The 23,324-nt window shown below is 41.1% G+C and overlaps 1 long non-coding RNA gene and 1 other non-coding gene across 7 annotated transcripts in view; one reads left to right on the top strand and one right to left on the bottom strand.

Moving 5' to 3' along the window:
* LOC150015335 (uncharacterized) overlaps positions 1 to 23,324 on the bottom strand; it is a 136,911-nt gene that overhangs the window by 69,882 nt on the left and 43,705 nt on the right. The window lies entirely within an intron of this gene.
* LOC150015336 (U6 spliceosomal RNA) lies at positions 5,923 to 6,029 on the top strand. Its single transcript, XR_016510127.1, has one exon. It is a non-coding gene; the product is annotated as a U6 spliceosomal RNA (small nuclear RNA).

Raw genomic sequence — 23,324 nt, 5'->3', positions numbered from 1 at the left:
CCTTTCCCCTGAGTGTCTCTGCCTGTTGACTTAACTCTCCAGTTCAGGGAGTTTTTCACTTTCTACATCTACTGGGGAATAGGCTCCAGCTTGGAAAGAAAATAAATATCTTTATCTTAGTCCTCCAAAGGCTACCTTTTGAAAAGAAAAGCCAGACCTGCCCTGTCTCAAGCATTGGGGGATTGCAGAGTGCAAGAGAGACCCTTGACTCAGGAGCCCTTCTGCCAGTGAGGGGTGGGACCGCCACAGCCCACAGAGACTTTTCTTGTTTCCTGGCTCCTAGGAGTGGGTTGCGCCCATCAACACTACAGGTGGGTCCTACGAAAGTGCCAAACAAGCAGCTGCACAGCCCAGGGACTTTGAGCTGTTTGCAGCTCTCCTCTCTTTGTACCCCTGCCAACTCACACACACCTGGGGTTTCACCAGCTGCCCGCCCACTGCAGCCCCCTTTCCACCATGTGACCTAATCCTCATTCCACCTGCTCCTCTTCAGGGCAGCAGCCCCATCCCCACCTTGCCTAAATACGGCCTGCGGAGGTTTGAACAAGAGCGACATTGTTCATGCCTAAACAGCCAACTCCCACTAATTTCATGGCAAATTCTGAGGGATTAAGATTCACTGCGAAAAAGGGCTGGAGCTGACAATGAACCAGCTTGATCATTTGGGGATCAAATTGAATTGTAGAGGAGACCTTGGCTCTGAAATGGAACCAGTTTCTCTCTTTGGCATGGAGTGTGTGTTGGACTAAGAATACAAACAAGACTGTCCCCACCTTCCTTCTTTGCATACAGATGTTGTATTGTAATTTTAAAACACATTGAAGGTTGAGGCAAGCACTGCAGTTAGGTTTTTTAAGTTGAGTGCAGGGCTTCTATTTCACTCAGCAGAGTTATTTCGTCCTTTTGTGTAAGAAGTCTCTCAGGTGCTGGGGGACTAAATCTGAATAATCTCAAATTTGTGTCCTCCCTCAGTAAGGTCAAAATCCAGGAAAGGACCTGGAAATGCTACCCATATAAATTCAACTATCTAGCATCAGAAATATGAAAATCTCCAGAAACTACTAATTCTGACTGGGATTAGCAATGACTTTATAGAGGAAGTGGCATTTGAGCTGAGTTTTGAAAGAAGAGTGGTAGTTGGTGCTTTCTCACTTTAGTCAGACCCTGTGAAGTGACCTGCAGTCCAGATCTTTTTGTTAATTGTGCCTGACATTGTTTATGCCATTACTGCTCCTGACATTCTGTGCATGACTGCAGTCCAAGGCTACAAGCGGTAATCACCTTTGAAAACTGCCAACAAACATGAATAACTCTTCTGGTGCCAACTTTTTTCAAGGAAGTAATAAAGGTACTCTTGTGGCCAATGGCAGTAAGCATGAAAGTCTTTCTGGCTCCCTCGCTGCCTTGTGACTTTGGACATAATATATCAATTCATTGCCTTTACAAACGTGGTTTCTTTACGATGGTGTTAATCAACAAATGAGTTGTAAGCACTTACTATGTGCTTGGTACTATTCATTGCCACTACTCTGAGTCACAAGAGTGCAGAAAAGATGAAAAATGGGGAATAGAGTGTATGATAATGGCAATACAAGTAAATAAACAGCCTTATTATATTAAAACAGAGTATCATTTTCAGAAACCACGGGAGTGGCCAATAAGTTTGTCTGTAGTTTGCAAAGCTTAGAAGTCTAATAACTTTTCTAGTGCCTTTTCTTAAATTACATTTTATTGATTATGCTGTTACAGTTGTCCCAATTTTTTTCCATTTGCCCCCTCCACCCAGTACCCCCCTTCCCTCCAGCAATTCCTCCCTTTGTTCATGTCCATGGGTCGTGCATGTAAGTTCTTTGGCTTTCCTGTACTGTTCTTAACATCCCCCTGTCTATTTTGTACCTACCATTTATGCTTCTTGATCCCTGCACCATTTCCTTCTTTCCCCCCCTTACCCCTCCCAACTAATAACCCTCCAAATGATCCCCATACCTATGATCCTGTTCCTGTTCTCTGGTTCTTTGCTTAGTTTGTTTTTGTTTTTTAGATTAAGTTATTGATAGTTGTGAGTATGTTGTCATTTTAATGTTCATAGTTTTGATCTTCTTTTTCTTAAATAAGTCCCTTTAACATTTCATGTAATAACAGCTTGGTGATGATGAACACCTCTAGCTTTGCCTTGTCTGGGGAGCACTTTATGTGCCCTTCATTTTAAATGATAGCTTCTCTGGCTAGAGTAACCTAGGTTGTAGGTCCTTGCTTTTCATTACTTTGAATACTTTCTGCCATCCCCTTCTTGCCTGCAAAGTTTCTTTGTAGAAATCTGCTTATAGTCTTGTGGGAACTCCTTTGTGGGTAACTCTCTGTCTTTCTCTTGATGCTTTTAAGATTCTCTCTTACCCTTTGGCATTTTAATTATGATGTGTCTTGGTGTGGTCCTCTTTGGGTCCAACTTGTTTGGGACTGTGCTTCTGGACTTGTATGTCTATTTCCTTTGCCAAATGAAGGAAGTTTCCTTTCATTATTTTTTCAAATAAGTTTTAAATTTTTTGCTCTTCCTTTTCTCCTTCTGGCACCTCTATGATTTGGATGTTGGTATGTTTAAAGTTTTCCCAGAGGTTCCTAAGCCTCTCCTCATTTTTTTCAATTCTTGTTTCTTCTTTCCATTCTGGGTGAATGTTTCTTTCTCTTTTTCCAAATCATTGATTTGAATCCCAGCTATTTCCCATAACTGTTGGTTCCCTGTATATTTTTCTTTATTTCACTTTGCATAATCTTTACTTCTTTATTTTGTGGCCATACTCAGTCATCTCTGAGTATCCTGATTACCAGTGTTTTGAACTCTGCTTCTGACAGGTTGGCTATCTCCATTTCATTTAGTTCTTTTTCTAGGGTTTTGTTCTTTCATTTGGGCCATATTTTTTTGCCTCCTCAATTTGGCAGCCTCCCTGTATTTGTTTCTGAGTATTGAGTAAAGCTGCTTTGATTCTGTGTCTTGGTAGTATGGCCTAATGTAGTAGATGTCCTATAGGGTCCAGTGGCACACCCTTCCTACCACCCAAGCTGGGTACTCAACATGCACCCTTTGTGTGAGCTGAGTACACCCTCCTCTTATGGTTGAGCCTTGGTTGCTGTTGGGAGATCAATGGGAGGGATTTACCCAGGGATGTCAGCCGCAGGGATTAGCTGTGACCAGTGACCACTAATATCCCCACTCCGTGGAGGATCAACAGCACAGGGGCAGGGTGGTGGTGCTCCAACATGGTCTGTAGCTGTCCACTGGGTGCGCTGGCCATGAGGTTTCCCAGGTGGTGCAGGCCAAGGTCAGCCCCCACCTATATTTTTCCCAAGGCCACCCTGCCTGAAGAATATTTATGTTTCTCCACATTTTTACTATTATAGGTGTAATTAAATGACATTAAAAAGTTAACATGGCATAATACGTTAACATGAGAATGAACTGGGCTTGTTTCCTAGGCTGTAGGTTCATTATGAAATAACAGGTCTTTCTTTCCTCTTTGCTCATGGGGCTCTGATTCCTGGCCAATTTGAGGTGGCTGCTATTTGTGCTGGGCTTGGAGATTCCCAGGCAAAGCCAAGCTGTGAATCTAAGCTGTCTGCTGCTAGTGCTGGTCCTGGAGCTCACTGAGGCCAACTGTTGCTTATTTAATAGGATTTAGGAAGTTTTAAAGCATGAGCCAAGACCAGTCATTCATATGGAAAAGCAGCTTGGGTGGGCTCAAAAGTTGGGTGGGACTGAGTCTCTGGGGATCTCTAAGGAGGGTCAAGCAGTGTTAGCCAGGTTGATGGAGTCTCAGATATGGCACCAGCTTGCTGGTTCTATGGGAGGAGGGTTCAGAAAAGAGACAATGGCCTCTGCTTGTCTTGATGCCAGACACTTCAGTTTCTCCCTGTGTGTCACTGGTGCCTTTGAAGCTGCTACCCTGGTGCTGGAGCTCAGAGGAAGTGAGTCTGAGTGGGTGACTCTGTGTGTGGGTTCTTTAAGCTGAACTGCTTAGGGCGCCAGCCATTTCTTACACTGACACAATCTCCACTGGTTTTTGCAGCCAGAAGTTGTAGGAACTTATCTTTCTGGCACTGAAACCCTGGGCTGGTGTGGGGCTGGGAATCCTTGGTCCTGAGATATCCTTTTTGAATTTTTATCCACTATATGTGGGTGGGAGACCAGCCCTTCTGTGTCTGTGCCCCTCTTACCCATCTCGATGGATGTGGTTTCTTTAATTCCATAGTTATCAGACTTCTATTCATCTTGATTTCAGATGGTTCTGGCGGATGGTTGTTCTATATTTTATTTGTAATTTTGATGTGGTTGTGCGAAGAGGCTAGCCATGTCTGCCTACACTGCCATCTTGATGGATCACTCTAGCACCTTTTAATGCACCCCTTCTACACCATGACCCCTGTTCCTCTCTTGATTAGAGATCCCTGACTGTGGTAGACTAGTAGGCACTCATGCTCTGAACCAGAATTTCTGGATTTCTTTTTGGGAACTCTGAACCAGAATTTCTGGATTTCTTTTTGGAAACACAGAGGGTTACATTTCTTAACTCCTTGAATGTGGGCATGGCCACATGTTTTGCTTTTACTAATGAAAAGTGAGTAAAAGTGGCATTTCTTATCTGAGTCAAAGTATCCCATCACCATGCTCAGTTACACACCCTCTTGGTCCTTAGCTTCACAGAAGCCTATTCTCATAAGGGGATGTCTTTCTGAACCATCTGAAGGAGGTTAGCTTCCCTAAAGAGGCACACAGACCTGCAGTGGCCTATATTTAAGTGAAAAATAGAAAACTACCACCTTTTGAATTTCTTTGAAAGCCATTGAGATTTGGGTGTTGCATGTTACCGCTGTATAACCTAAGCATCCTAACTAATGCAACAATTAATTAATTACTGTTAACATTTAAGAGATGGGGGTAGGTAAGATCACACATGCCCTAGGTAAGGTTGACAAACAAGAGTCATCTCAAGGTATTTCTCTGCAAGCCAAGGCCCTTTAATATTGTCCTGCAGCAATCACTTAAATTATCTCATTTTAATTCTCACAGCAGCACTATGTGATAGCTATTACTACTCACATTCCACAAATGAGAATTACAGTGTTCCAACAAGTTGCCCAGGATCACATAAAAGTGGCCAGTGTGGTGCCAAAGCCCAGGTTCTTTCCTTTATCCTCTCTGCCTCCCAGGATGCTTATCTAGATTGGTCCCTTCTGGTTGTATTATTTTATACATATTCACTAAAGCTAAAGCCCATATGAACCAGGTAATTAGTTTCCCTTTGTTTCAATGATCTCTATCCTCATTCCCACCTGAATTCTGAGCCAAGTAGCTAATGATATCACTGTCAAATAAATTAGATAGAAAAATGCGGGCTAAATGGGGCAAACCTATCCCCACTTTTGGAAAAATCAAACCTATGTGGTTTGATTGGCCAACAGTCATCATTATGTATAAAAGTTAAGCAAGGCTTTTATGTGATATATAGACTAAACAAACAAACAAAACCCACAGAATTTCTGAAACTCTAAAAATGTTGTCCACTCTTTTCTTTTTCTAGGAAAGATAGTTGTAACTAAATCAAGATAAGTATTTCTCAGTCCTCTAACTTCATGATCTCCAATGAAGTTTTCACAATTTATTTAATGTCCTAATTTGTTTTGCTTGTACCCCTGACTATGGTTAAACTCCCCAAATTTGCATGTGGCCTTGCAGTCCAGCATTGGGTTATACACAGGACAGCAAAGCTCATGCGGGCAGGGACCATGACGGCCTTGTTCATTGATGCATCTCTGTGCCTACTCTGAGGCTGGAAGGCAGTAAGCTGTTAGAGACATTTGTTACATACATAAAGAACCCTTGACTACTGACAAAGATTACAAAAAAAAAAAAAAAAAAAAACAGAAATAGTGCTCACTTCAGCAGCACATACACTAAAATTGGAATGATACAGAGAAGATTAGCATGGCCCCTGCACAAAGATGACATGTGAATTCATGAAGCATTCCATATTTTTTGAGTCCAAGATCCCCATGAAAACTTATTTTTTGACCAAAAGAAACAAAAAAGGAAAAAGAAAAGAAAGAAAGAAAGAAGAAGAATTTTGCCAGAATAAAAGAAAGACTTGCTGCCCTGGCTGGGTAGCTCAGTTGATTAGAGCATCTTCCTGATATGCCAAAATTGCGGGTTTGATCACCTGTCAGGGCACATACTAGAAGCAATCAATGAATGCATAAATAAGTGGAACAACAAATTCTCTCTCTCTCTCTCTCTCCCCCCGCTCCCCTTCCTTGAAGAAGTCAATACATTTTAAAAAGAGAGAAAGACTTGCTTTATGAATCACATGAAGGATTGCCACTTAAGATCTGGTTGTGCAATCATAACTAAGTTGCACAGGTTTACCTGAAGTCTAAATTCAAAAGTGAAAAATGATTCTTCCCTGTACATTTAAGTGGAACTTTAGATTTCTCTGTTTTGTGCACCTTAAATATTAATAAAACTTCTATTACTATTTCTAATATATTCCTTTGGCGAAGGAAGAAATTTAAATTGGGAGCTTTTAGAGAATTTTGATTGGGGATGTACTAGCATCTGGGCTTGGCTTTGGCAAGTGGGAACAAAAGCTCAGTTGCATGAGCAGTGGACATGCACTGCAAAGTGAGACGCCAATGCAGGAAGGAGCTATTTGAGGATTCCTCCTTGAAGGTGATCACCTGGCTCAACAACAACCCCCACCCCCACCCCTGTCCTGGGCAGCTGGACAGCTAGAAGTATCCATTGCTTTAAAAAATGAACAGCTCTTTATTAAGTCTAATTTCAATGTGTGTATCATTATTTCATAGTGAAGGTAAAAGATAAAAGTTACCAGAGAGATTTAATCAAGTACAATATATGTAAGCCTATGTGGTAGATACTATAAAGATGTAAGATATATCATATACGTATAAGTGTATGCCATGAGAGTTCAGCTCTAGAAATATGACCGCTTTTTTTGTGCTGTTAAGTCAACTCCAAACCCATAACTCAATTTCCTTCTCTTTCTGCAGTTAGTTGTTAGCATTTGTGTAGTTTTAAGGAGTGGTTGAAATAAATGCTTTGTCCACTAGAGTCATAAAGAATGGAGTTGTGCCTAGTGGCAGGCATATATCCATCTTGTGAGTTCCTTGCAGGCAGAGTCCACATCAGACTAGTTTTTAAGAATCATTCCAGCACTTGGTCCTGCATTACATAGTAAGTGCCTGTCAAGTGGGCAAAGTAGATACTTGTATCATCTAATAAGGCTAAGTTTATATTTGTGCAAACACTACAACAAATAAGTTGCTGTCCTGTTTTTTCTTTACTGAAGACTATTTTTAGAGCAGTTTTAGATTCACAGCAAAATTGAGAGCAAAGTACAGAGAGTTTTCCATATACCTGGGCCCCCACACAAGCACAGCCTCCCCCATTATCAACCTGTGCCACCAGAGTGGTACATTTGTTACAACTGATGAGCCTACACTAATACATCATAATCACCCCAAATCCATAGTTTACTTCTGGGTTCACTGTTGGTGTTGTACATTCTACAGGTTAGGGCTGTCAGCTTTTTGGTAATGGAAACCTGTTGATTTTGCTTTTAAAATTTATTTGGTTTGGTTTTAGAGTCATTTAAAAAATGCTTAATTTTTAAATTTTTAAAATTTCAGAATAATCACAAATTTACAGAAAAATTAGAGTACAGTACAAAGAACGTTCCTGAACCACTTGTGGGTAAGTGCTGCCCCGATGCCCCATCACCCTGAAGTCTTTAGTGCTGGCTCTTTCCTACTGTCATGAGATTCCCTACATGGCTCCAGTTCCACCAACAAAGTCAGAAAATTAACAGCAATGCACTGCTGCCCTCTACTCCTCAGAGGCCGTTCGGGATTCTCCTATTTTCTCATCAGTGTCTCAACTTTCCACCAAAAGGATCCAGTCTGTAATCACGCATTGCATTTAGTTATCACCCATCTTCCCTTTTCTTCTGTTGGAAAGGGCTCTTCCATCTGTCTTTGGTTTTCGTGAGCCTGACACACGTTGAAGTGTACGGGACAGTTACTTTGTAGAATATCCCTCCATTTGGATTTATTGCTACTCACTCCTGATTTAATTCAGGTTCTAAATCTTTGGCAAGAGTATCTCGGAAGTAGTGCTCTGTTCTCTTTGCGTCCCGATGTGTGGTGCGTGACTTCAGTGTGTCCACTCACAGGCACCATTCAGTTCGATTGCTTAAGATAATGTTCACCAGGCTTCTCCACTGCAAAACTACATTTCCCCCCCTTTCTAATAAATAAATACTCTGTGGGCTGACATTTTGTAACTATGTACATATCCCGTTCCTCATCCAAGTTTTACCTTATTAAAATGTAAGTTTTCATAGGTTCCTATTTTACTTGCTCTGTTAAATCTATTTATATAATTAGTTCTCTTAGTGCTGGAATTGTCCTGCATTTGGCAGTAGGAGCCCATTCAAGGCGTGATTCTGTGCTTTTTTACATGACTCCATCATTCCTTGAGCACTTGCTTAATTTCTGGCACAAAAATGTGTTTCAGGCTCATACTGTAGCTCATACTGTACTTCATTCAGCTGCCCAATCCTGGAATTAGCCATTTCTCTAAGAAACTGCTTAAACTTAGTAGAGGAGCCAATAGCTTGACCTTAAACATGCAGTATTCCCTCACTTATCGCGGGTATTACATTTTAGAGCCACCCCCGCAATAGGCGAAAATCCGCGAAATAGGAACCTTACATTTATTTTAGTATTTATATATATTTTAAGGCTTTATAAACCCTTCACAGACACTTATAAACCATTCCCAGTCCCTTATTAACCTTTCCCACTCCCTTATTAACCTTTTTCACACTTTTATAAACACTACTTGTGTTCTTAAACATATTCTACACTCTTAAATCTACATAACTTTAACAACATACGTATACAGTACCGCAAAATCCTGCGATATATCAAAAAATCCACAATAAATAATTAAATATAATATTTTTAAAAATCCTGTGATACAATGAGGCCACGATAAGTGAACCACAATATAGAGAGGGACTACTGTATTCATTTCTGCCAGTAGGGCTGCTCCCAGGCACTCTCAGTGAATAGAGCTGGTGAATATAGGTGCAGAGCCATATGTTTACACATACATTTACATCTTTATTTTTATTACACATTATATTTACTTCTATATCTATCTATATATTGAAAATCACAAGTTCACAGTATTTTCTCCACTGCTAATTCAACCCCACAGGTTCATTCTAGTTTTCTCCCATTATGTATTAGTAATTTGTACCTCCATTTTCTGGTAGTAAACTGGACTGTATCCCCCACCCTTAAATTTATACACTGAAGCCCTAACCCCCAATGTGACATTATTTGGAGATGGGCCCTTGAGAGGTAATTAGATTTAGGTGAGGTCTTGAGGGTGTGACCCTGTGATGGAGTTAGTGCCCTGTAGTGCCCAGAGCTCTGTGCTCTGTTGACCCCAGAACTCTCTGCCTTGTGAAGAACAGAAGCCAGGTATATAGGAGTCAGAAAGAGACTCCCACCAGAACTGGATCATGCTGACATGCTGATCTCAGACTTCCAGCCTCCAGACCATGAAAACATAACATCCTGTTGTTTTGGCTACTTAGTCTATGGTACTTAGTTATGGCAGCCCAAGCCAACGAATACACATGGCTTCCACTGCTCTTAATATACTTATTTATCTGATTTCTCTCATGTAGCTTCCAACCCTCCCCACTGGGCTGCCCTTACATGGGGACACACTCCTCACCTGACCTGGGCCCTGATTGCCCGTTCTGGGCCACCATGTCTCACTCCTTCACCTCACTGTGGAATGCTACTTTCTTCTGCTTCAGCTAATGACTTTGGGATGGAATTGTTTAGGAAGAGAAGGAAATGCATTTTGTTTAGCTTCCTAACATATCACTTGATCATTTGGAGAGATGAGTTTTCTCAAACAAAAGTCTGCAAAGTTCATTATAATCACATATTTGAAGCTGGGAAGAACCTTAAAGGTAATTGAATGAACCATTTTATTTTATTTAGTAACTATTTATTTCTGGGGATAATTTTCTTATTTAGACTAAAGAGAAATTGAGTCTTGTAAAAAAATGCATCAATGGAGCTATGATTATAAAAAAGCTTCTGGAATCAAAACTACTGCTTTATAGAAACTTCTTTTTATTTATAGACACTCCATGGTTACCTGAAATTCTGGAAGAATTAATGCTGCATAGCATCTTTAAGAAAAAAATGGCTATTTATGTCATTTCTTCATTCCATTCAATGTATCACTCCTGCCCCTCCTTTGCATTTCCAGCAGAGGGACTTGGAGAAACAAATGAGCTTCACTATGGCTCAAAAATTTGTTCTGTGAAGAAACTAGAATAGGAAGGGGCACTGGCATTGTTCTTCAAACTAATATTGAACTAAGAGTAACTGAATTAACTTGATTATTCCCCACCACCACCACACACACAACAAGATGTGTGCTATAACAAGTGTAAATGCATTTATAAGAGACCGTGGAAAAGGTAACTACAATGAGACTGCACAGGAGAGTCTAGGCTGCACAGTGACGCTGCATAGTGTCTTACTGGGGAATTGAGAAGGGCGGAGGCTGTAGGAGGGACTACAGACAAGCGTGTGCCTTCAAAGATGAAGCAGGTTTAGGAATGGGGTGGCAGAGAGAGAAGTAAACCCTGGATACAGAGAAAAGCAACAAAGAAACTGATGCCTTCATGAGCCTGATTTGATTGCGGGAAGGGAGGGACTGGGGCAAGTGCAGTCATAGAAATTGAATGGAATTATAACTGTCCAGCTACATGAAGTCTTTTAGGTGATGCATTTCAGATAGCATTGAGATCAATTGCAAATATAATAGAAAACCCAATGACGGTGGCTTTAAAGAATAGGGATGGATATTTCTTATTAGAGGTTTCGAGGTTGGTGGTTGCTGGCAATTGTTCAATAGCTCAGAAATATAGGATCAATGTCTCCAGGATTCTCTTGGCCTTTCCTTCATGATTCCCAGATGGCTATTAGAGCTTCAGGCATCACATCTGCATTTAAGACAGGAAGAAAGGAAAAGTGGTGTCTCAAGACATATTTACCATGCTTTATCAGAAAAACAAAAGCTTATCCAGATCTCTGCTCCATCACCACCCATAGCAGATCCACTGAGCATTAGACTGAATTTTCACATCCCTTCTATCTACAAAGGAAGCTGGAAAAGTGAATAGTTAACTTTCCCAGCTTCTATGGTGGAGACAGGAAGGGGAAAGGTGATTAGGAATGGGTATAAATCAATCTATTTGTTTGCCACAAAAAGACTGATTAATTATTTTCCATTTATCATTTGAAATACAAAGGAAGTCTCAGTTGGAGATAGAAAAACATTTTTTAATCCTCATCTGAGGATAATATTATTGATTTGAGAAAGAGAAAGAGAGAGGGAGAGGGGGAGTGAGAGAGAAAGAGAGAGAGAGAGAGAGAGAGAGAGAGAGAGAGAGCTGGATGTGAGATAGAAACATTTATCAGTTGCCTCCCATGGGTGCCCCAACTGTGGGGTCAAACCTGCAACCTGGGTATGTGCCCTGACTGGGATTGAACCCACAACCTTTTGGTGCATGGGATAATACTCCAACCAACTGAGCGACCCAGCCAGGGCTGGAAAACACATTTTAACCCTCTAGTCAGGCTACTGAGGCAGACAATGATACTTCTATCCTTGAACATGTTCAAGGTGAGAAATATGCATTATGTGTCTTAGAAGATTTAGACATTCAGCTGCCCAGAGCCTGGGGTCAGGTGATTTTGTTAGGTCTATGATTGTTTGATTCACTATTTCAAAGCTATATATTTCCTACCTCTCAAAGCACCATGAAATACAAACAACACAGGACGGTTACCCCTTCTCCGTCAGTCCTTCTCCCCTTCCATCTACTTCACTGGAGAAGGTCCAATAGCACTTTGCTTTTAGAGGTTCTAAGGGGAATACTGTTCATATTATTCAAGGCTAGTTTCAGGTATGTCAAGGAAAAAGAACTGGATAAATGAAGTATAGTAAAAGATCAGGAAATCAAGATTTGTTTAGTTTACCAAAATGCATTTGGATCAAGCTAAAAATTGATCTAAGACCCTATTAGGTGAATGTGAAGTAATTACTCAAATACGATGTGGGCATTTTACAGCAGTCACAAAACTTTCCTAGACATAATATTATACAAGATCATGTGTTATGCTTACTTCTTAAGTAAACACATTTGTAAATTACTTGGCAAACGGCAGAGAGCCCAGGGTTTATTTCTGCTTCATATTACACTGTAGTCTTGGCTGCACCAGGTTCCATAATGGCAACAACTAACCTTTTCCAGACAATCGTTCATGCCCTGAGGCAGAGAAGACAATGTAGCATTGTGAACTTACACAAGATTTGTAAATGTGATGCAATTTTGATGTGCCAGTGGCCTGAACTTCACAAACCCACCAGAGATTCTGGCTAGCCTATACTTGTCAGCCAGAAAGCATGAGGAAGATTGAGGTCAAGTCCCTTTTCTTAACCACGGTTAACGAGAGTCTAAAAGATACTTTCTTCTACTCTGGTCTTTTAAATGCCCACGATGAGAATTGGGATTGGTTTTCCAATAACCAAACAAATCATCTCTTGCCTATACATTTATTTTTATTATATTACTACATTAGTTTAGGGAAACTTATTTGCTTCTCATGCTTCTGTAGAGTTTTGATAGCTGGAGGCTCTTGTTTCCACCACACACCAGGCTCTATGCGAGGTAATCCATAAGTTTTCTCAAATTCATTTTATCCATCCAACAGATTTTTATTAAGCACCTGTTTATGAGCTGGTGTTCAAAGTGTTGGCAATATATGCTATTGTGAACCTTCACAACATTACAAAGTAGTTGTTATTATCTATATTGTAAAAATTAAGAAGCTAAGGCCCAAAGAAATAAACAACTTCTCAAGGTCACACAGACAGTCCATGGTAAAGCTGGGTTGAAAGCCAGGTCTTACTCACTCCATATTCCACACTTCCTACCCAGTATCTTGGTACCTTCCTTCTATCAACTGGCCTTGTTGTCAAGTTCCATCATTGTAAATGCATGAAGTCTTTTTGGAGACTACAATTCTTGATCGTTTACAATGACTTTGCCAAAACAGTTACTGCTAATGGTGTGACAATTCAAAGGGTATGCTGCCTGTGTTAACTTGATATAAAAGTTCACTCAGTTCTTTCCTCTCCAAAACATTCATTTTCAAATTTTGATTTCAGCAGCCTTTAGGTTATAGGAATGCTAACCTGTACTTTCATTAATTTGCCCACAGGCTAGCCTGAAACTGGGAGTTAGTTGGGTCCTGGGAGGAATCTCCTCAGAGCAGTGAGGACAGAACCCTGAGTCTGCAGGCAGGAGCTGAATTTCTGATCTGCTTGCTCATTGTCTGCACAACTTTCAGTTGGTTTAAATTTTGTATGCTCCAAGCTCAGGGGTATGAGAAACAAATGAGACAACATGATATGAGAGCGGTTTGAAATTGCCAAGTAATATATAAAACAAAGCGAAGTGAAGCAAAGCAGAAGGGACTGAAAATTAAAGACAGGGTGAAAGAATACTTCAGCTCGACTCTAGAGAACTTCTCATAAAACATCATTTAATAAAAGACTCCAGTGAGGGGTAATGAACTTAAGCGTTGTCTGTCACAGACCCTTTCTTACTGATATGTGGGGCATGATATTCTGAAGAGCGTTCGTTCTTCTCGAGCATAAATGCAACTGAGATTGAGAGTGGATCCTTCTTGCCTCACCAATCCGCTAAAACCCAAGTATGGCAATTTAGCAGAGAAAGTTGTCTAGTGGGACACCAATCACAGCTCCTGAGTGGAAGGTTTATAGTGGATCAGTGGGAAGTCAGGGGCAGGCAGCCAATTTCCATTTGGTTGGCCAACCTTGAACCACCTCCATGTGCCATGGCAGGTTTTAAAGTGTCCAGAGGCCTAGAGAGGCCGACAAGAAGGAAAGAACAACTGGTGTTGCCCTCGAGCCCTAGGAAAAGGGTGGTAAGAACACTGACGCACTTCCCCAACCTGGAGGCAGGGCACATGCGGAGCCCCTTCCCTCACTTTCCCCAGCACTGCTCCAAAACCTGGCCTTTATTCCTTTCCCTCGTCAGCCTACTCCACATTTCAAGCCAGCTCATTGGTCTCCAGGTTTTACACTGCCATTTCTAACTTCTTTATAACTCCTACTTGGAGAGATCAGCCCTTAGGCAAAAGCAGTGTCTTCTAGAGGCTGCTCTAGAAACCCAGAGCTGTGTAATGCCAGGAGGGGAGGGAAAGGGACTGAGCTTCTGATCTTGCTGGTAGACATCTTAGTCAAGGTCTTTTACTTCCCTGAACCTCAATTTTGATATACATAAAAGTGGGAGATATCCTTGCTTGTTTTTTCCATACAAATGAGATGTTTGTGGAAATGCTTAAAAATATTCTGCAAATATAAACAGTCCATTCTTTCCCCAATGATCCTATGACAAATGCAGTCATTAAGCAAATGATTATTGAATATCTGTGATGGCCCCACAGGGCTGAGCCCTGGAGATACAACAGTAAACCTGTTACCTGAGCTCAGGCAGCTCACCTGGGGGTGGGATGGAGCATGTAAACGGGCAATTAAAATATACTCTGCTAAGTCTCCTAAGTGGGTGTCAGGAAGGTGCCCAGATCAGACAGAAGGGTTTTGCAGGGAGAGGGATAAGAGAGTAGCTAAATCTGGAAGGATGATAGAAGTTGCTAGGAAAAGGTCATACCAGGGTATAAAAACAAGAACAATGAGAGTGAGAAAAGGTTAGAATGTAGCCAGTGTTTCAGTAAGCTGGGGCCTAAGGTGAAGAGAGCGGGGAAGCTGGCACATGAGGCTAAGGAAGGACACTCACCCTGGGCGGCATGCTGCCCACACCCGGTGACATCTGTGCAGTACTCATGAGGTGCCAGGTCCTTTTCTAGTACATCACCCATATTAAGACTTTTAATTCTCACAAGAACCCAGGAAGTCAGTCCTATTATGACCTATTGCTCACAGAAGAGGAGTTAACAAGCCCTGGAAAGTTTGCTGAGGAGTTGGGTCTTGTCCTAACACGATTGAGAAGATACAGAGATTTTCAGCAGGTTTTAAAGGGCTGGTTCAGACTGACTGCCATTTATCCTAGTGTCTATCTCTGTCCATGTTTTTAGATAATTTTTGACAGTCTGCATAACTGATAAAGTATAGGTCAATTTCTCATGTGGAAATTTATGTTGTTTGCTTACATACCTAATGATTATCTCTTGGGCTTATCAATAAAGTAATCTAGTAATTGAAGTCTCTGGGATACAGTAGATTATAAATGGAAATTTATACTTAATGATGAATTATACTTAATGAGCAATTAGATTGGCAATTTTGCTTTTCTGAGGGATAAATAGAAGAATCAGTGGACTTGAAAAATATAGAAACTTATAAATAAGACACAACAAATACAAAAAGCCTTAAGCTATTTAGACTCATTTTTTAGTAATTTCATTTCTAAGAATTTATGTTAAGCAGATTATCAAGCATACTAAGTTACACATACAAGAATAGTGAAGTTCACCTGATGTTTGGGCACCATATAATATTTCTAAACAAATTAAGTCTGGTTAGTTACCATCAGCTAAGATTGGTGAGAAACAATAATTTTTCTGAGTTCTACTTTTCCTTTTCCATCCCTTGGGATTGTGGGGAATCCTTGGGCTTAAAAAGTAGAACTCAGAAAAATAGCAGTACAAGAATTTAGGAAAGATAGTTCCTAGGAGTTTTATTCTCTAGACTTGATACCTACTGTAAAGGCTAGAACCTCTGTTGGTGGTATCAAACCTTCTGGACCAAACTCAGTCACAGGAATGTAGAATGGCCCCATTCCAAGTCTTGCCTCTTCCAGGATGTCACCCTCACCTCCTGAGCATTTCTTCCCTCTTGAGAAACCCTCACTTCATTTCTTGTGTGAGCTATCTCACCCTTCTGCTTCTGCAATGGCCCTTTTTCCTTGACTCCAGAAGTTCAAAGCCTTTAACCCTTACCTATTTAAATTCACAGTTGACTCACCCCCCTGGGCACACAGAAACAGGGGCCTGCTGACTTGCCCCTGGGACCAAGACCAGATGGCCAGGAATCAGAGCCCCATGAGGAAAGAGGAGAGAAAGACCTGTTATTTCATAATGAACCTACAGCCTAGGAAACAAGCCCAGTTCATTCTCACATTAACATATTCTGCCATGTTAACATTTTAATGTCATTTAATTACACCTATAATAGTAAAAATGTGGAGAAACTTAAATATTCTTCTAATGAGGTTATATATTGAAATAATATACAGCAATTAAAGGGCTCTGTTTTTAAAAACTATTTCAGTGATTTGGAAACATAGTCTTGTTATACTCTTTTTAAAAAGTAGGTGCAAAGAAGAATATGCACTTTATATTTTAAATATGTTATTGATTATGCTGTTACAGTTGTCCCAATTTTTCCCCCTTTGAAAGCCTCTGCCTGGTACCCCTCTTCCTTCCAGAAATGCCTCCCCACTTAGTTCATGTCCATGGGTCGTGCATGTAAGTTCTCTGGCTTCACCCTTTCCTATACTATTCTTAACACATTGTATGCAGGACATGGAAAATTACATTTTTCACAAACTGTGCATAGAGTGCCTTTATCTTTCATAATAATGATGAAGAATACCTTCTAAGGTAAGAAAATAAAAGTTTCGTAAAGAAAATTCAAAGTAGTTTTCAATTTATAGTGATTTTAGGTAAGAACAAAATTTGGGCACATATTTCAAAAAATCTTCCGCTCCCATCAAGATGCATTGGCACAAAATGCCCACATATGATATGTTAACATCCCCCTGTCTATTTTGTACCTACCTATTATGCTTCTTAATCCCTGCACCATTTCCCCATTTCTCCCCTTTCCCTCTGCCAGCTGATAACCCTCCAAATGATCTCTTTACCTGTGATTGTTCCTGTTCTGGCTGTTTGCTTAGTTTGTTTTGTTTTGTTTTTTAGATTCAGTTGTTGATAGTTGTGAATTTGTTGTCATTTTATTTTTTTTTAATGTGTTTTATTGATTATAATATTACATTTGTGCCAATTTCCCTTCCCTCTGCTCCCCTCCACCCGGTGGCCCCCCTCCCTCCAGTTGTCCCCCCCTTTTAGATCATGTCCATTAGTTGTGCATACAGTTCTTCTCAACCTCTCTCTGTCTATTCCATTCCCTCCTACCATGATCCTTAATGCCTATATCATCTCCCTCCCTCTCCCCATTCCCCCTCCCCGTTGACCTCCCCCCAACATGTTCCCCATACCCATAGCTCTTTCCAGTCTCGTTGCCTGTTTAGTTTGCCTTTGTTTCAATTCCCTAGCTTCTGTTGTTTCTTGTGATGCAGTTTTCATTTTAGATTTCATAGTTTTGATCCTCCTTTTTCTAAACCAGTCCCTTTAACATCTCATACAACAGTGGTTTGGATCTAACGAACTCTTTCAGTTTTATTTTGTCCTGGAAACACTTTCTCTGTCCCTCTACTCTGAATGACAATTTCGCTGGATAGAGTATTCGTGGTTGTAGGTTTTGGATTTTCATTACTTTGAATATTTCTTGCCAGTCCCTTCTTGCCTGCAGGGTCTCCCTTGAGAAGTCAGCTGATAGTCTAATTGGGATCCCTTTGTACATGATTCTTTTCTTCTCTCTTGCTGCTTTTAAGATCCTCTCCTTATCTTTAATCCTTGACATTTTGATTATAATGTGTCTTGGAGTGGTTCTCCTTGGGTCCAGCTTCTTTGGAACTCTCTGTGCCCCCTGGACCTGCAAGTCCATTTCCCTCCCCAAGTCTGGGAAGTTCTCCTTTATTATATTTTCACTCAATTTTTCAAGTTCTAGTTCATCTTCCTCGCTCTCTGGCAAACCAATGATTCTTATGTTGGGCCTTTTATAGCTGCCCCAGAGGTTTCTGATCCTCTCATCGTTGCTTCCCATTTCCTCTCTCTGCATGGGTTGGCTGCTTGTTCCTTCTCCATATTCCGGTTTGTTGAAATGAACTCTGGATTTTATTTCCTCACCATCTGTCTCGTATGTGGTTTTGTTCCTTTCGTTATGAGTGTTTTTCGCTTCTTTCTCATCTTTTTCCAAATCTTTTGTGAATTCTGAAAGCCACCTGATAACAATGGCCCAGAACTGAGCCTCTGACAGGTTTCTTATCTGTTCATCTGTCAGGTTCTCCATCTGTTGCCTGGTGAGCTGCGCCACCGAGATTTCTATAGTTGTCTGCCTCATTTTGACAGATGCGTTTTGTTTTCTTGGGCCGGCTGTCGGGGGCAGTGCCTGTGTACGCGTCACAATCCAGGGACCGGCGCCTGCCTGTCCGCGACCTATTTCGCAGCCCTGTGGTGCTTTCTTTGGGGGCGGGGGTCCAAGATGGATTCACACAGTTATTCCGCTAGGAGACCGGGATCCGTCCTCCCGCCCCCCTGGTCCTCACCGTTCAAGGCGATGTGGTGGCTGCTTTCCCCAGCGTTGGGGTCGCGAGCTGCCGGGGGTTCAACTGCCGCCGGGGTTGTTCTCCCCGCCGCTGTCCCAGGTGCGACCGCAAACAGCGCCGCCCCCTTTCTCTCGTCCTACCTGCCCAAAGAGCGCCGCTGGTTTATAACTTCATATGTTGGGCTTCCGTGTAGTTTTATTTTCTGGAATTTCTAGTTATCCTTTGTTTTGAAGTAGTTGTATTCCTCTCTAGTTGTAGAGGGAGACCTAGCGCGTCCGTCTAAGCCTCCATCTTGGCCGGAAGTCGAATTTGTTGTCATTTTAATGTTTATAGTTTTGATCTTCTTTTTCTTAAATAAGTCCCTTTAACATTTCATATAATAATGGTTTGGTCATGATGAACTCCTTTAGCTTCACCTTGTTTGGGAAGTACTTTATCTGCCCTTCATTCTAAATGAGAGCTTTGCTGGATAGAGTGATCTAGGATGTAGGTACTTGCTTTTCATCACATTGAATACTTCTTGCCATCCCCTTCTTGCCTGCAAAGTTTCTTTATAGAAATCTGATGATAGTCTTGTGGGAGCTCCTTTGTAGGTAATTCTCTGCTCTTCTCTTGCTGCTTTTAAGATTCCCTCTTTATTTTTAACTTTTGGCATTTTAATTATGATGTGTCTTGGCATGGTCCTCTTTGAGTCCAACTTGTTTGGGACTCTCTGTGCTTCCTGGACTTTTATGTCTATTTCCTTTGCCAAATTAAGGAAGTTTTCTTTCATCATTTTTTCAAATAAATTTTCAATTTCTTGTTCTTCCTCTTCTCCTTCTGGCACCCCTATGATTCAGATGTTGCTATATTTAAAGTTGCCCTAGAGGTTCCCAAACCTCTCCTCTTTTATTTTCCATAATTGTTTCTTCTTTCTGTTCTGGTTGGATGTTTATTTCTTCCTTTGGTTCCAAATCATTGATTTGAATCCTGGCTTCCTTTTCTTCACTGTTGGTTCTCTCTATATTTTTCTTTATTTCACTTTGTGTAATCTTCATTTTTCTTTCCTTTTTTCTTTTTTTGCCATACTCAATGAATTCTCTGAGTATCCTTATCACCAGTGTTTTGAACTCTCATCTGATAGGTTGGTTATCTCCATTTCATTTAGTTCTTTTTCTGGGGCCTTTTTTGTTCTTTCATTTGGGCCATATTTGCTTGCCTCCTCAATTTGGCAGCCTCCCTATGTTTGTTTCTGTGTGTGAGGTAGAGCTGCTTTACTCCCTGTCTTAGTAGTGTGGCCTCTCTGGCAAAGGCACCTGTAAATTGTGTGGGGCAGAGCCTTAGGTAATTGCCAGGGCAGGTCACCCACTTCACCACGTTGTGGCTCTGTGTGTGGTGGGGGTCTCAGAGAGGGGACAATGCCACTGCCTGGTTTTTGGCAACTTTCCCAGCACTCACCCCATTTCAAGTCATTTCACCCACTTCCCGTATGCAATTGGTGCCTTTCCAGCTGCTGCCCTGTGGTTTGTGTACCTTCTAAAACCATGCAAGCCCTTTAAGCAGCAAAAATCCAACAGTTTCTTCACTGCCCCAACCCCCACTTGTTTTTATAGCCAGAGGTAATGGGGGTTTATCTTCCCAGTGCTGGAACCTTGGACTGTGCGGTCTGGCCTGGGGCTGGAGTCGTGTGTTTCCAAGGTATCCCTCCTGATTTTTATCCACCACACATGAATATGGGACCATCTTTTCTCCACCTCACGTCACCTCTCCACCTTGTCTCTGTGACTTTGCCCCTATCCATCTGGATGAATGTGGCTACTTTAAATCCTTGGTTGTTGGACTTCCATATAGCTTGGTTTTCTGATGGTTCTGGTTGTTATTTGTTTTTGATATCTGGTTGTAATTCTTTCTATGGTTGTACAGGAGGTGAAGTGAGTCTACCAACAGCTCCATCTTGACCAGAAGTCCCAGAGTATACAATTTAAGTCCACTCTTTAGGATTTATTTACACACACATATACACCCATGATTATATAACAAAAAAATCAGTGCTTGTCACAAGAGTAGTGAGATTATGATTGAGGTTTATTTTCCTTTTTATGCTTCTGTGTATTTTCCCAATTTTTTTCATATATTTGCATTACTTTTGTAATTATACTCAGTGCATAGTGCAATGATGGTGTGTATGTGTGGTATTGGCCATTTCTCTAATTTAGTGAACTCACTCAAGTTAGGCAGTGATCTGTCTTGACAGATTCATTGTCTGGTGTAAGAAGTTAACTTGAAAAGGGAATAACAATGTGAAAAGCAACATAAAACACAGAAGGGGAAGGACAAAAACTTAAACATTTTGCAGGACCACTGTACTGTAGTATTTTTTAAAGGTTCTTTTTGTTTCTTCTTTAGAGATATAATAAAGGACAAATATATATATTATTTTGGCCAACATCAGCTCTTAGGCAACATGCAATTTTCAGAAATAGGCCTGACATTTTAATATTGTGTTAGATGATGAATCTTTTATTAATTCACTGTGTGATTGGGAACAACTCAACAATCTGTCTGGATGTTAATTTTTTCTGCAGCACCTACTGCATACCAGCCACTCTCCTAAGTATTTTGCAAGCATTAACTAAATTAATCCTCATCCCTACTCTATGAGGAGGGCAGGCTTATCCCTACTTCATGTGTGATAAAACTGAGAAACAAAGAGGGATTAAAAACTCACCAAAAGCCACACAGACAGTGAGCAACCAAATCAGGATTCAAATCTCAGATTTTTTTTATGCTGGACTAAATGATATTAACATGTCTATCACTTCTTGTGTGTAAAACACCTGTACAGCCCCAGGCACATTCCCTTGCCATACTTTCTGAATCTCTTTGTCCCTGGAATGTTCTTTTGGTAACCCAATTGTGGAAATTATCATACCTATTCCAGAATTTATTTTATGAAACAATGACTCTCCTTCCATTGGGTATCAGTTTTTTAACTTCTATGTTTTACGCTCACTTATTCAGTACGGAATATTGAATTCAGTGCAGTGAAATAGATTGTGTCTTCAGGTAGCTCAATAAAATGGTGCCTTTGGGTCCGTAGCTTCAGTGTGGCAACCCTAACTGTCACCTACCTAATTCACCTCGCTGCTGGCTTTCTGGCTAGGTTAAGTACAACACCCAGTTTACCTGTTTGATATGCTGAGAGAGAGAAGTAATTTCACTTTTAACATATAGATTGTTTTATATGAAAATACAAATTTTAAATTTTTAGAATTTACTAACTTTAAGAAAAATTTTAGGTTAAAAGTCTCAACTAGAGAATGGGCTTCCTAGATTTTAGTGACCAAGCAAACTTTTTCCCTTTGTACTAATGGGAAAGATTTACTTGCCTACTAATATAACAATGACCAACAAACCAGGTCTTTGGAGAACTGAGAACTTCAGAAACGAGCTCAGTTGCAGGCCCTGCCCAGCCTTTTCAGGGCCCTAGGCAAGAGTACAAATGGAGGCCTCCATACCACATTTCTAAATATTTAAAAGGTACCAATCAAGCCAACATGGTGCTAAATATAATAAATTCTATTCTTTTACCTTAACAAGACCAGAAATAAACTTAAGATTCTCCCCTGCTCCGGCCTTCCATGCCAGAATGTGGTAGTGGTATGGACAGTTGCCTCTGGCCTGACTCCCTCCTCTGCCCAGGAACAGCTTCTCCTATACATGAGGATACTCCAGCCCACCTGATGCTGTTCCGCAACAGCTTCCTCCAGTCACCTCTCAGGTCTAGGAGAGCAAACACTGGCAGCAGCATTCACCCTCAGCCATGCAGGTCCTGGAGGTGCGGGGACATGTGTGCAGGAATACAGGACTCTGGAATTCGGGCATCTGGACATGTTCTAGGAGCAGGGTGAAGCACAGGTTCTGGGAAGATGTGTCCCCGTGACCCATTGACTTCTTCGCCCATGGGGAGGGCTGTGACAAGAAATGACAGCAGCAGGGCCCTCTGAAATACAGCTCTCAAAAGGAGGCCCACGGCAGAGACCCCTCTCGCTGAATACTTTATTTCTCTGGTAGATCCTCAGTTACCTGCTATGTTTTGTGGGATAGAAAGGATCAGGAGACAATGTGGTAGAAATTAACCCTCTATGAAGCTACTCTGCGGCTCTTCTAAAGGGAATAACCCTCTTTCCCAGCCCCCCCTTTTGTAAAAATTAAATTAAACTTACTCTTGTACTTATTACATAATTGATTTTGAACTATGGACTTCTGGGAGGATGAGGGTAGTCTCATGGGAACACTGGAGGAAAACCTGAAGCATGTGCAGAGAAGAGCTTGATCACTCATTAATTTTATAGGTTGTTTCTGCTTCACCCCACGCTGAAAGCTGAGGGCATTTTTAGATCTTAGAGAAAGGGTGAATTTTAATGGGAGGTCCATCAAGATAAGCACATTAGGACATACAAAGAGAGGGCAGCCTGCTAGGATATATTAGGTGGCCCCACCTGATGGAGGACCAGTTGTATTATATGATAATGGCATCTTCTGTTGTTATGATAATGGTGATGATGACACTAACGTAGGGGGCGGGGCCCCAAAAGCCCAGAATTTATGTAAAAAGATTGTGCATTTATTCTTAAATGTTTAAACTTAAGGCACGTTCAAAGACTCTATTTGATGCAATATACCTATCAAGACTTTTTCCACTGCTCAAAACTGTTTTTGAACTTCTTGATTTTG

The sequence above is a fragment of the Furipterus horrens genome, unplaced genomic scaffold (assembly GCF_987537825.1).
Source record: "Furipterus horrens unplaced genomic scaffold, mFurHor1.1.pri manual_scaffold_3, whole genome shotgun sequence".
NCBI lineage: Eukaryota > Metazoa > Chordata > Mammalia > Chiroptera > Furipteridae > Furipterus > Furipterus horrens.
Note: the sequence above shows the minus strand (reverse complement) of the source record. Positions and strands in the feature narration are given on the sequence as shown.